Source organism: Macaca thibetana, chromosome X, assembly GCF_024542745.1.
Source record: "Macaca thibetana thibetana isolate TM-01 chromosome X, ASM2454274v1, whole genome shotgun sequence".
NCBI lineage: Eukaryota > Metazoa > Chordata > Mammalia > Primates > Cercopithecidae > Macaca > Macaca thibetana.
Window position 1 is genome coordinate 66048714 of NC_065598.1, and position 13192 is coordinate 66061905.

General features: G+C 38.3%; 2 protein-coding genes across 6 annotated transcripts in view; one reads left to right on the forward strand and one right to left on the reverse strand.

Moving 5' to 3' along the window:
• The window catches only part of PJA1 (praja ring finger ubiquitin ligase 1), a 1335831-nt gene that overhangs the window by 688660 nt on the left and 633979 nt on the right, over nucleotides 1-13192 (reverse strand). The gene's annotated exons all lie outside the window — the stretch shown is intronic.
• EDA (ectodysplasin A) overlaps nucleotides 1-13192 on the forward strand; it is a 440121-nt gene that overhangs the window by 646 nt on the left and 426283 nt on the right. The window lies entirely within an intron of this gene.

A 13192-nucleotide genomic window follows, 5' to 3' on the forward strand; every position in this document is an offset into this window, starting at 1 on the left:
CCTAGTAGGGGCGGCGGCGGCCCCCTCCCCTCGCGGGTAGGGCGAGGGCCCTCCGCCACAGGGGCCTGGGGGCACTCTGCCACCTCGAGCCAATTTAGAGGGCAGGACCAGGGAGGGACCAGGCGAGCAGGGGAGAGGTTGCCCAGGGCAGGTTGTCTTCGGTCCCTGGCCCAATCTGGACTCCCTGGGGACCCCTTGACTTGGAAAGTCTAGCGCGCGCCCGCGGCCCCTGGCTGCGGGCTGCCTGGAGAAAAGTTGGCGAAGCTCCCGTCGAGGAGGTGCCTGCGCTGCCCCCCGGCCGACTAACGGCTTGGCCCTTCTGCTCGTGATGAGGTTCTCTGCCCGCGGTGCTTGTTTTTTCGTGTCTAGAGCTGATGCCAGAACCAGCAGGCTCCCCTTTGGAGTTGGAGCTGTAAACAGCTGTAATAACTGCTCCACGCCCGCCTGTTGAAACAACTTTTAACCGCATTTTCAGCGCGGGTCCTTGTGCGCTGACCAGAACGTGGGCTTGTTCACACTTACCTGCAATTTGAGACTGATTGTCCTCAGCGTTCTAGTGAGGATCAGCGCCCCTGAGGAATTCTGGTAGAAATATGCCGTCTTGCTAGACAACTTCTGAACAGCAATTTAAAAAATCTATGGAAATAAAACTCACCCTTTGCATGCCGGTTCTGATTCTTAAGCGGGGTAGGTGTGCGGTGGGAAGGGTGGGTGGGAAGCGCTTTTGCTACTGCTAGCTTGAGAACAGGAATCTGCCAATGGAATAATTACTCAGGACTAGTCCCCCAAGAGCAGTTTTGTTTTGTTTGTTTTTGCAGCCTTTATGGTGTTTGTGCCCTTATTAGCAAACTATTAGCTTTGGCGTTTGTTTTCCACTCTTTCTAGCTCTTTATTCAAGTAAATTTAGTTCACTTAATGTAAATATTGTCTTCGTTGCCATATGTGAAACTTAGGAGAAGCATCCAAGGATCCTTTTGAGGTGGCTAAAGAATAATAGTAAAATTGTACCTCTTAGGGAAGAGAGCAAGTTGTACAAATAAGTTCCTTGAGGTGAGGGACCCAAGCCTTCTATATTTACTTCCACATCCAGAGTCATTGTCACAACTCTGTAAACATTATTTGTGCCACTTTGACCTCCCATCTAAAGTGGTACACTTGATAGAGACATCACATTCATGATCATAGTGTAATGTTAGGACTGATACTTAAAAAAAAAAAAACAAAAAACAACAACAACAACAAAAAAGATGTCCGTTGTAAAGTTGCCTTGAGCCTTAAAATGTCTTACTAGCACACTCCAATTTATATAACAGCTTATCAAAGAAGAGAATCAGCAGACATGCTTCTCATACTTGAAACTTTAAACATTGTAGCTAAACGATAATTAACTAGGATTCTGACTCCTTTTATTTATCTACTGCCACTCCCCCCACACCCCAATGCCCAGTAGAAATATTTAGCAGCTGAACATTGATATTCTGTGAAAAGATGAAAAAATTAAACTTCTTTAGTCAAATGTTGGCCAAGACTTTTTGGCATTCAGGATGGACAGAGCCGCTTTTATAGACTGGGGATTAGCAGAACAGCTGTACTCTAGGGCTTCTGTGATGGCATGAAACTCTTACAGGTGTGTAATGGCATTTAGTTACCTCCCTTTGTGTGGCACTAAAATAGTTCTCTCTAGGTTTAAACACAGCTTCCTACCTTCTGTCCTTTATTCTTTCTGTTTTAATATTTTTGAGCAATAGAAGCAAGGATACTAGCTCTTTACATTTGTTGACATCAGTTGGAATCAGTTTCCTAGAGTTATGAAGGGCTTATATGAGTCCATTTTGTTTGATTCCCTTGGGAAACATAGGCCCTAATGGGAAAGTGACTTGCCCAAGGTCACATAACTAGAATCAAAACTGGGATGATAGTTGCTCTCTTAACTCCTAGTTCAGTGCTCATTCCCTCAACTACCTCCTGGGACCTTTTGCGAGGGAGCAAGATGGAGCTCCATATTAGAACTTTTGCAAAGTAGAGCACTCAGATCTGCATCATTTTGTTCTACTCTACCTGTATTTTGACCACAGTAAGTTTAACCATGTATTCCTTATTCTTCCTGAACTTCACTTTCAGATTTGGAGTATACTTTGAAGGAATTTTAGCCCAAATTCAACTTAAGTTTAAGTTATTCAACTTGTGTATCTTATCTTGTATATTAGTTTTAGTATACAAAAATAAGTTTTTTAAAAAGTTGATTGGGTATTAAATTAATACTGCTACAAGCTTGGGTAAAATTTCTAGTGCCCTGGTGCACCCTCTGCTGGCTTTACAGGGACATTTAATTTTCAGTATCTGCTGACACTCAGAATTCTACATTGTGCTGACAGATTCTGATTCGGTAAATAAGGAAGTAAACAGCCTTGTGGGATTTGGCCACGTAGGTCATATTTTTATATTTTAGTTTTTCAACACAAACAACTGCTGTTACAGCAAATCTTGGATGGAGAGGAAGAAAGATAAAAATATACATCCTTCAACGGGCAGTACATTCAGGTTTCTTACTAGTTTATCTGCAAGGAGTGAAGGCAAGCTGATGACAGTAAACTGCAGGAAGCTTTCATGAGACCAAGTGGGCAGAACAGTCAGAGACACTTCATGCAGGTAGGCAAAAGTAAACCTATTCATTCTTATGAGATGATGGGCTCTGGGCTCTCAGTTATGACTCAAGAAAGGGACCTGGAAATCACTGTAGATGTGTGCATATCATCTCTCAATTTAAAAACTTTTTAAGCAGGGCACACAAGGAAGTTAGGGCAGGTAGGATACAGAGCAGAGAGATGAGCATATTTCTCCATGTGAAATGTTAGAAAAGTCTCCCCGGTAGGGGCACACTTGCTGATGATAAAGTGAGAGAGTCACATCAGACCTTCTGTAATCAATCATCTCCTTCAGCTGGAGCAGCCAAGTAGCTGAGATTTGTCTGGATAGTTGGTGGAGATTATCTCAAGAGCAAGGGATATCTCATTTGTGTCTGAATTAGGACAATATACAGTAATATGATTGTCAGCGTAACAAACTAAAAATCAGTGTTGATCATTCTGTGGAGATGTTGCTCCAGTTGTGATTGTGGTCCTCAAAGGCCAAGAATGTAGTGGGTATCATCAGGAAGGGTGTCAAAAACAACAAAACACTTACAAAACACTTATTTTTTCCATGTACAAGATCAAAAGCAGATTTGCTTCTACAATCAGACAGGAAATTCCGGTGACTGCTCCTCAAGAAAAGCCTAACAGCTGATAAAAGTCCTCAGAAACCCCATTAAATTGATCAAAAGGATGAAGGGATTTTCTAGTTTTTTTCTCAGTCTGGATAGAAAGAGGCTGAAGGAGGAATATGATCAAAGTCTACCAAACCATGAGCGAGATGAATATGGTTAATATATTCATGTAACTTAACAATCCAGTTCAATAAATAGAAAGCCTGCTTTGCCAGACACAATGTTAAGTATTAGTTACTTTTTAATGTTTGAAAAATTATTTTCAAGAGGAGGCAAATAAAGGTAGTATCTTATTCAACTCATTGTCTCAAGTAATAGTCAAAATTATGGGTAGATCAATACGGATTTACTTAAAACTGTAGGGCTATTTGGAGTATGTTCCTAATTATTTGAGGTGATGTCATAGATGTCAACCTTAAAGTTCTACAAAACGTTGCTTGACATAACTAGATAGACCATTAGTGTATCCAGAGTTGACATTACCTGTGTTAAGGCTTTTTGATCAAGAACATAACTAGGAATCATTTGAGGTGATTCAAGGTGAGCACAATGAATAAATCCAAGGATTTTTTTTTTTAATGGAGGTGGGATCTAGATAAAATACATTTACTGTGGGTTTAAATACAGAACTTTTGATCAACTTGCTTCATTATTCCCATCCCATTTTCTCTCTCACTAACTCTGCTGCAACCCAGCCACCATATCCTGCTTAGAATCATTCTTTAGTTGTTATTGCTGTTGTTGTTTTTAAATACATTTTATGTCTTTACATTAGAGCTCCTTAGAAATCCGCCTTCATTTTTGTCTTTCTCCATAATGCCTGACACAGTGCTAGTTACAATTACTGTACTCAAATACTTGTTGAGTTGAATATTCTTTTGGGACTATGGACGTGTTTATGTAAAACAAAGACATTTTCTCTTTCTGTAACAGGCCTGTTTTCCTCAGGTCTTGCTAAGCCTGTGACTTGTCAGCTATGCTTAGGTGAGTAAATAGTTCCACTGGCAATGTTTCACTGATCTCTAGAATAATTAGAAAGTGAAATGGAGAAGGGCCTTAACCATGTGGTCAGTCTCCCAGTTTCACATCTTCTCTCTAAGATGGTACAAAAAGCTTCCTGTAATATATTGTTTGATGTTTTGTTTTATTTGCTTTTAGGTCTCATATCTTTCTTTCTGTCTTAGATCTTGTGAAAAAATAATCTGTAATTTATCTGTAACTACCTTATAGAGAAGATCTCTTTGTAGTAGAGAACCTCTGAAGCCATTTAATTCCCAAGAACATTACCAAGAGAAACTACCTTGCCTGTAGAGGACCATTTTATCTGACTCCTCTGTAAATACTCAGGACTTAGCTTTTCATTTCATTTCTTTCTTTTATTAAAAATCTTTTCTATTGAAGTATAACTCATACACAGAAAAGTATATAAATAATATTTGTACAGTTTTATGAATCATTACAAAGTGAATATACTCATGTCACCAGCACCCAGGTCAAGAAATAGAACATTATTATATTCCACAACTCCTACTTATATCCTATTGTTATCAGTATATCCTCCTCACTCTCTCAAGTTCTAACACCATAGATTAGTTTTTTTCTCTTTCTCCACAGTGCCTGACATAGTGCTAGTTGGATTAGTTCATTAGTTTTGTTCATTTTGAACTTTATATAAATGAAATAAAACTGTGTATTCTTTTGGATCTGGAGTTTTTTGTCAATACTGTTTTTGTGACATCCGTTCAGGTTGCTGCATGTGGCTGTAATTTTTTATTTGTATTTTTTTTGTGTGTGAGACAGGGTCTTGCTCTGTCACCCAGGTTGGAGTGCAGTGGCATGATCATGGCTCACTGCAGCCATGACCTCCCAGGCGCAAGCGGTCTTCCAACCTCAGCTTTCTGAGTAGCTGGGACCACGGGCACATGCCACCATGCCTGGCTCATTTTTAATTTTTTTATAGAGACAGGATCTCTATATGTTGCCCAGGCTGGTCTTAAACTCCTGGCCTCAAGCTATACTCCCACCTCAGTGTACCAAAGTGCTGGGATTACAGGTGTGAACCACCATGCCCAGCCATTTGTTTGTATTTTTGTATATTATTTCATTGCTTGAATATACCATAGTTTATTTACCCTATTTTTAATGAATTTGTGGATTGTTTCCAGTCTGGGGCTATTACGGATGCTGATGTTGTGGATATTATTGTACATGTCTTTTGGTTACATATGCTTGAATTTCTATTCCTTGTATACCTAGGATTGGAGTTGCTGGGTCTTAGGGGATGCATATTTTTGACATTAATGATAATGACAGTTTTTTAAAGTTACTGTATCAGTTTACATTCTTGCCAGCAATGCATGAGAATTTCAGTTGTTTCATATTCTTACTAACACTTGGTATTGCCAGTCTTTTTAAACGTAGCCATTCTGGTGGGTGGCTTTGTAGTAATATACGGTGATTTTAATTGGCATTTCTCAGAAGACTGATGAGGTTGTGCTCCTTTTCATGTTTATTATGCATTTGCATATCTTCTCTGAAGTGCCTATACAAGTTTTTTGCCCATTTTTCTATTAATTTGTCTGTCCTTTTCTTATAGATTTGTAGGGATTCTTTATATACTCTGAATATGAACTATTTTTGTATTTTTTATGTTGTAAGCCATTCCCAAATCTGTGATTTACCTTTCTTTATGGTATCCTTTGATGAACAGAAGTTTTTAATTTTAATGTGTTTAATTTTTCAGTATTTTCCTTTATGGGTAGCGTTTTCTATGTCCCATTTAAGAAATATTTTCTTACCTTGAAATTGTAGATATTCTCCCATATTATCTTCTAGAGGCTTTATGTTTTTGACATTTACATTTAGGTCTATACTCCACTTGAAATCAATTTTTGTGTATGCTAAGATACAGAAACAGCTTCATTTTAAAAAATATAGATATCCAGCTGATCCAGTACCATTAATTATAAGGACCATCTTTCCCCCAGTCCTCTACAGCATCACCTTTGTCATAAATCAGGTGCCTGTATATGTGCAAGATTGTTTCTGAACTGTTTATTCTATTCTGTTGGTCTCTTTGTCATTGCATCGCTACCACAATCTTAAGCACTGGACTTTATTATTATCTGGTAAAGCAAGTCCTTTTACCTTGTTCCTCTTATTTAAAAGTATCTTGGATATTCTTGGCCCTTTGCATTTAGAATCAGCTTGTCATGTTGCACAAAAAAGAAAAAAAAAGAAACGTGCTGGGATTTTTATTGGGATTGCGGTGAATCCAAAAATCAATTTAGGGGGAACTCATCATTTTATGGTATTCAGTTTTCCAATCCATGAACATGCCCAGCAGATTTGGTGTTTGGTGAGTGCCTTCTTCCTGATCCATAGAATGACACACTCTTGCTGTATCCTCACGTGGTGGAAGGGATAAATGCACTTCCTTGGACCTATTTTAAAAGGAAACTAATCTCATTTACAAGGACTCTTCCCTCATTATTTAATTGCCCCCTAAAAGCCTCATCAAATACCATCACATTGGTGATGATATTTCAACATATGAATTTTGGGGGGAACACAAACATTCAGATCATAGCAAACCTGTTTTAGACATTTTCTCAGCATCCTTTATGTCTGTTACATACTTTTCTCTATATTCTATCCTTTTTTTTCTCTCTATACTTCATTCTGGGTATTTTCTTTTTTTTTCTTTTTGAGACGGTTGCCTCTACATACTTTATTTAAAAAAAATCTTCACAAGAACAATGCAAGGTAGATACTGCCGTCTCTATTTTTACATGTGGAGAAACAGACCCAGAGGGGTTAGATAACTGTTTGCAATCATATAGCTGATTCCAGAACTACATTTTAAATAGGAATTTTATAAACCATATATAGAACTTGTATCAACTGAACCATTTAAAATGTGCAATGGAGAAGTTTCTATTTAAAGGGCTCCCATGAAAGGTAGATTAATTCAATAAGTGGTATTGGGATTTACTGACTTGCCATTTTGGGGGTTTAAAAAAAAGACAAGTAAAACTGGATCCTTATCTCACCTCTTATACTAAAATGAATTCCAGATGGAACAAAGATTTACATGTAAAACATGAAATCACAGACATCCTAGAACACATGGATGCATATTTTTATAATCTTACATTCTGGGTATTTTCCTGTGACTTAACTTCCAATTCATTAATTCTGTCTTCAGCTTTGTCTAAACTCCCTCTAAACTCGCTCATTGAGTTCTTAATATAATTTGTCATTTTTTTTTTTAATTTTAGAGTTTTCATTTGGTTCTTTTTATAAAATAGTGTTTGGTTCTCTGCCAAAATTCACAATCAACTATCTTTTAACATACTGACCATAATTATGTGAAAATTTTCATTTGATTACTCATTATTTCAATCCTTGAGGGTGTGTTTCTATTATCTATTGTTTGTCTTAATTTTCTATCACTTTGCCTTTCTCCTGGTTAGTTTTGATTGAATGGTAGGCATTATATATGAAAAATTATAGTAGAGATGGTTTGAGGCCTCAGTTATTTTTATCTTTATCTAGAAAGGATTTATACTCACTTCTGGCACATGGTTAGAGACACTAGCAATCTCACATCTCCTTAATTCAATATGAGACTGAGATAATTTAAAGCTGCTCTTCAATCCAAGTGAAGGTTGACTTACCCTTCCTTTTAGTATTTATGCCTTCTAAGTTGAAATCCAAGGCTTGGGCTTTTTTTTTCCCTTGGGAGTTCTCCCTCTTTGAAGGGTCCTCAATTCCAACTTTTGTTCTTGTAGCTTCATGAGTCTGTCAGAAGCTCCTCTCTCTCTCTCTCTCTCTCAGCTGACTCTACTATATCAGCCAATGACCTTAGGAGAAAAACAGCCTCTCTCAGTTTTCTTTTTATCCTGCATTTTGGCTTTATAATATTGCATTACTTTATTAGATCTCAGATATCTTGAAACGTGTATCATTTATATCTTGCCCCAATATTCTTGTGTTTTTTTAAGCAGAAAATTTAGCCCAAATTACTTTTGCTTCCATTATTAGAAGCAGAATCAGCTTATCATTTCTTCAACAAATATTTATTGATCACCTCCTATGTATCATGCACTGTACAAAACAATGGAGAAGCAGCTATTGAACAGATTAGAGGGGATTCCTGCCATTGTGGAGCATACAGACAAGTAAACAGGCACATATAATACAATTTCATAAAGCAATGGTAGGGTTAATCATAGGATAATCTAAAGCACTAAGGAGGAGTACCTGACCATGACTTTTGAAATCAAGGAACATGTTCTTGACAAAGCATCTTCTGAGCTTAAACCTAAAAAGTAAGTAAGAATTATCTAGGATAAGACTGTTTTAGGCAGTAGGAACAGCAAGTGCAAAGGCCTGGAGATGAAAGAGAACATGGTACATCCAGGAATAAGAAAACCTAGTTTGTATGAAGCTACTATTATCAAGACAGTGTGGTTCTGGCATAAGGACAGGCATATAGATCAATGGAATAGGATTGAGAGGTCAAAAATAAACTCTTACATTTATAATCAATTGATTTTTGACAAAAGTACCAAGATGATTAGTTGGGGGGAAAAGATACCCTGTTCAATAAATGGTGTTGGGAAAATTGGATATCCACGTGCAAAAAAGATGAATTTAGATACTCACTAGAGACCATACCCCAAAAATGAACTCAAAATGGATCATAGGCTTAAATGTAAGTACCAAAACAATAAAATGTTTAGAAGAAAACAGAAAATCTTTAATATCTTCGAGAGCAAAGATTTATTAGATATGACACCAAACACATAGTCTAAAAAAGAAATGAACCGTTTTGGAAAGAAACTTTTTTTTTTTTCAAAAGAAAACCTTGAAAAATGAAAAGAAATGCAACAGACTAGGAGAAAATCTTTGGAAAACACATATCTGGTAAATAACTTATATTCAAAGGAATTTACAAAGGACTCTTGGAATGTAATAATAAGAAAAACCAAACAAAAAAATGGGCAAAAGATATGAACAGATATTTTACCGCAAATGAAGATGCACAAATGGCTAAATAAATACATGAAAACATGTTCAACATCGTTTTGCATTACAGAAATTTAAATTAAAACCACAGTGAGATACCATTTCACACCCACTAGACTGGCTATAATGAAAAAGACAATAAGAAGTGGAGATGTGGAGAAATGGGAACTCTCATACATTGCTAGTGGAAATGTAAAATGAGTCAGCTGTTTTGTAAAACAGTTTGTCAGTTCCTCCATAGGTTAACATAGAGTTACAATATGACCCAGCAATTCCACTCCTAGGCATATACCTAAGATAATTGAAAACATATGTTCACACAAAAGCCTCTACATTGAATGTTCATAGCAGCATTATTAATAATAGTCAAAAAGTAAAACAGCTCAAATGTCTGATGTGGTATAATGTGATATAATATTCTATACAATGCAATATTTTTCAGCCATTAAAAGGAATGAATTGGCCGGGCGCGGTGGCTCAAGCCTGTAATCCCAGCACTTTGGGAGGCCGAGGCGGGCGGATCACGAGGTCAGGAGATCGAGACCATCCTGGCTAACACAATGAAACCCCGTCTCCACTAAAAATACAAAAAAATTAGCCGGGCGTGGTGGCGGCGCCTGTAGTCCCAGCTACTCGGGAGGCTGAGGCAGGAGAATGGCGGGAACCCGGGAGGCGGGTCTTGCAGTGAGCCGAGATCGCGCCACTGCACTCCAGCCTGGGCAACAGAGCGAGACTCCGCCTCAAAAAAAAAAAAAAAAGGAATGAATTATGAATAATGTTACAACATGGCTGAGCCTCAAATATATTATGCTAAGTGAAGGAATTTAGTCACAAGAAAACCACATTGTATGATTCCATTTATATGAAATGTCCAGAATAGGCAAATATATAGAGACAAAAATTAGATTAGTGGATGCCTGGGGCAGGGGGTAGGAATTAGGATTAACTAAATATGAGCATAAGGGCACTTCTTGGGGATGAAAATACTCTAAAACTGGTTCACCACAGCCAGGGTTATAGCAGTGGAACTAGAAGTAAAGAAAATGATGCAAGAGATATCATGAAGTTACACAATTTGTAAAGTTACTAGAAATTACTGAATTGTACACTTAAAATGGATGAATTCTACAGTATGTGAATTATATCTATATAAAGTAGTTATTTTTTTTAAGTGTCTGGCACATAGAAGATGGTGAATAAATGTGTAAGGGGCGTTGGTTGTTTCTGAATGATACCTATCTTTAGAGGAAGAGAATCTTCAAGGCTGTTCCATTTACTTCAGATATTTCTCCCTCTAACAGATGTGTCCAGGGTCCCAATGTAGAATCAATTGAATCAGAAGCTTCAAGGATGGAAGTCTAGTCATATATAATTTAATAAAGCTCTATGGGTGATTTTGCCAAGCACTGCAAAGTGAGACTCTGTGATTTATGGAATTGTGAATGGCTTAGTATGGTCAGAACCTAGGGTGCATGTGGGGCCCAGTAGGTACTTGCACTAGAGTGGGCAGTAATCAAGAAGCTTGGCCCAGAATCATCTCTCTCTTCCTCTCTTTCCCTTTTTTCCTCTCTACATCCCTCTCCCTTTCTGCCTCCCTGCCTCTCTCTCTCTCTGTCTCTTACTCTTATTCTCTCTGATAGAAATAGCTAACTAGCTATTCCCAGATCCTACTTAGAATTTTTTCAGAATTGTCGGGTTAAAATATATCATACAGATCATCCGTGGTAGTGGTTCTTAACCAGGGATGCGTAGTAGTCTTACCTGGAGAACTTTTTCAAGATATGCACGTCCCTGGGCACACCCAGACATACATCATTAGAGTCTGTAGAGTGAGACCATGGGCATATATAGTTTATAAAAAGGGTTTTCAGGTGATGCTGATGCTCATCTCCATTTGAGAACTTCCTGCTCTAAAGGAAGAAATAAAAGCATAAAGAAGATGAAATTTGGTTCCCCATGCCTAACTTCAGCTTCCCTGTTACAGATTGTTAGGTCTGTATCACCTATGTTACTGAAGCTACTTTGGAAGGCCACTAGACCATGAGCTTGGGTGGTAGTGAATGCTTAATGAACACCACTGTGAAATACCATTTGGAAAATCAATTCATAAACTCTGGGGGGAGAGGGATTAGATTTCAGTTGCCATTTCCTCAGCCAGGTGATAGTGCTGTGTGCTTGGAATAGCCAAGAAAGAGGGTGGTTTCCTGTCTCTTGTGGCTTCCCGGGGACTTCGCTTGCTGCTAGCTGCTGAAACCACTTTAAAATAATAGGCTGTTGAGTAATTTTCTCCATGTATATCCACCTGTCAGTGGACCTGCACTTCAGAGATGAAGAGTAGTTTTTATTGGCGTGATGGCATATAGCAGGGATTGAAACCAAACAGCCACAATGAAATTGATTTTCAAAAAGAAATTACTTCTCAATTTTATTCTGTGGTTTGTGGATTGTTATTGTTACTTCATCCTGCCACACCAGTGGCCTACAAGGACAATGAAAGCTTGAACATGAGTAAGAGTTTTGGATCAATCCACAAGGCTCTGTGCCTAGAAAAATTGCATGCTGCAAAAGCACTTTTGCTATGTAGTCTAAATGCTTAAGTTGGGGAAACTCTGAGGGTTTCTTCTGTAAGGATGGACCTTAATACCTGCCACAACTAGTCAGACTGAGGGAAAGAAGGGCGAAGAGTAGATTTCAGGAGTTCTTTCGACTCAACCCCCACTCCATTGAGTCCCTGTTTGGTATAAGATAATGCTAGTGGGGGGATTGTATCCTCAAGACAGATTCAGCTAACAGAACCAATGAAGGAGTACAAACTTACTTCATCCTTAATGACATTAGACAAATCCTTTGGTGCAGCTTGTTTCTGTTTGGATTCCCAGCTGACATCTCAAGTTTAGTAAGCTAAACTGAACTTATCTTCATTCCTCCCCTTCCCACCACACACACCAAATTTTACAAAAGTAAACCCTGGTTTCATGCTCTCAATCACTTACGCATAAAACTTGGAAGGCATTATATTTTTACTTCTCCCTTGTCCTTGCTACCTATATTTAGCAATCAATTGTTAAGTTGATTCCTACTTTGTGATGTTGATTTACAGTGTTCATGATGTCTCTTGCATCACTCCCTTTCTTTCTAGTCCCTCTGCTATCACTCTGGCTGTATTTGGCTTAGATGATCTTCAAGGTGCCTCCCAACAAAGAAAATCTGTGACTCTTTCTCAGCTCCTTATTACCTCACTCCTACAGTGGTTGTGTAGCTGAGAGTTGCTTTGTTCTCTAGTCCATCTATACACCTCAGCTAGATTATTTTTCTTCCAGAGCTATTTTGTCATGTCACTTCCTCATCAGAAACCTTGTTATCTCCCTACTGCCTGTAGAATAAAGTTCAAACTTCTTAAACTGGCCTTCTAAGCCCCTTTGCAATTGGTTTTAAACTACTCTGCCACTCTTCTTTTTATTCTCTGTCTGAACCTTGTTTTATCCAGACTGACAGGCCTCTTGCATTCTGGCCTTCGTTTACCTGTTCCCCCAAAGAAGAATGTTCTTTCCTCCAACCTGTCTCTTGGACCCCTCCAGGTCCTTCAAAGCTCAACTTAAACCTTAACTCTTGGGTGCATTCTTCCTTGCCCATCTATCCATCCCAGCACCCTAAATTCCTCATTCCGCACTGTGCTATGTTGTAGGTGCTCTTGTTTCCTTAACTAGATGTGAAGGTTTTTGAAGATACTGAGTGTTACATTCCTTTATAGCTCTTATACCTACAATGCTAACTGTACTCTTTTAGTTAAATACCAAAGTGAATCTTAAGGTATTGAAACATTCCCCCTAATATTGGACTCTAAAATATAGTTGTACACATTGATTGTGAGGATTATCATGCTACCTTAAGGAT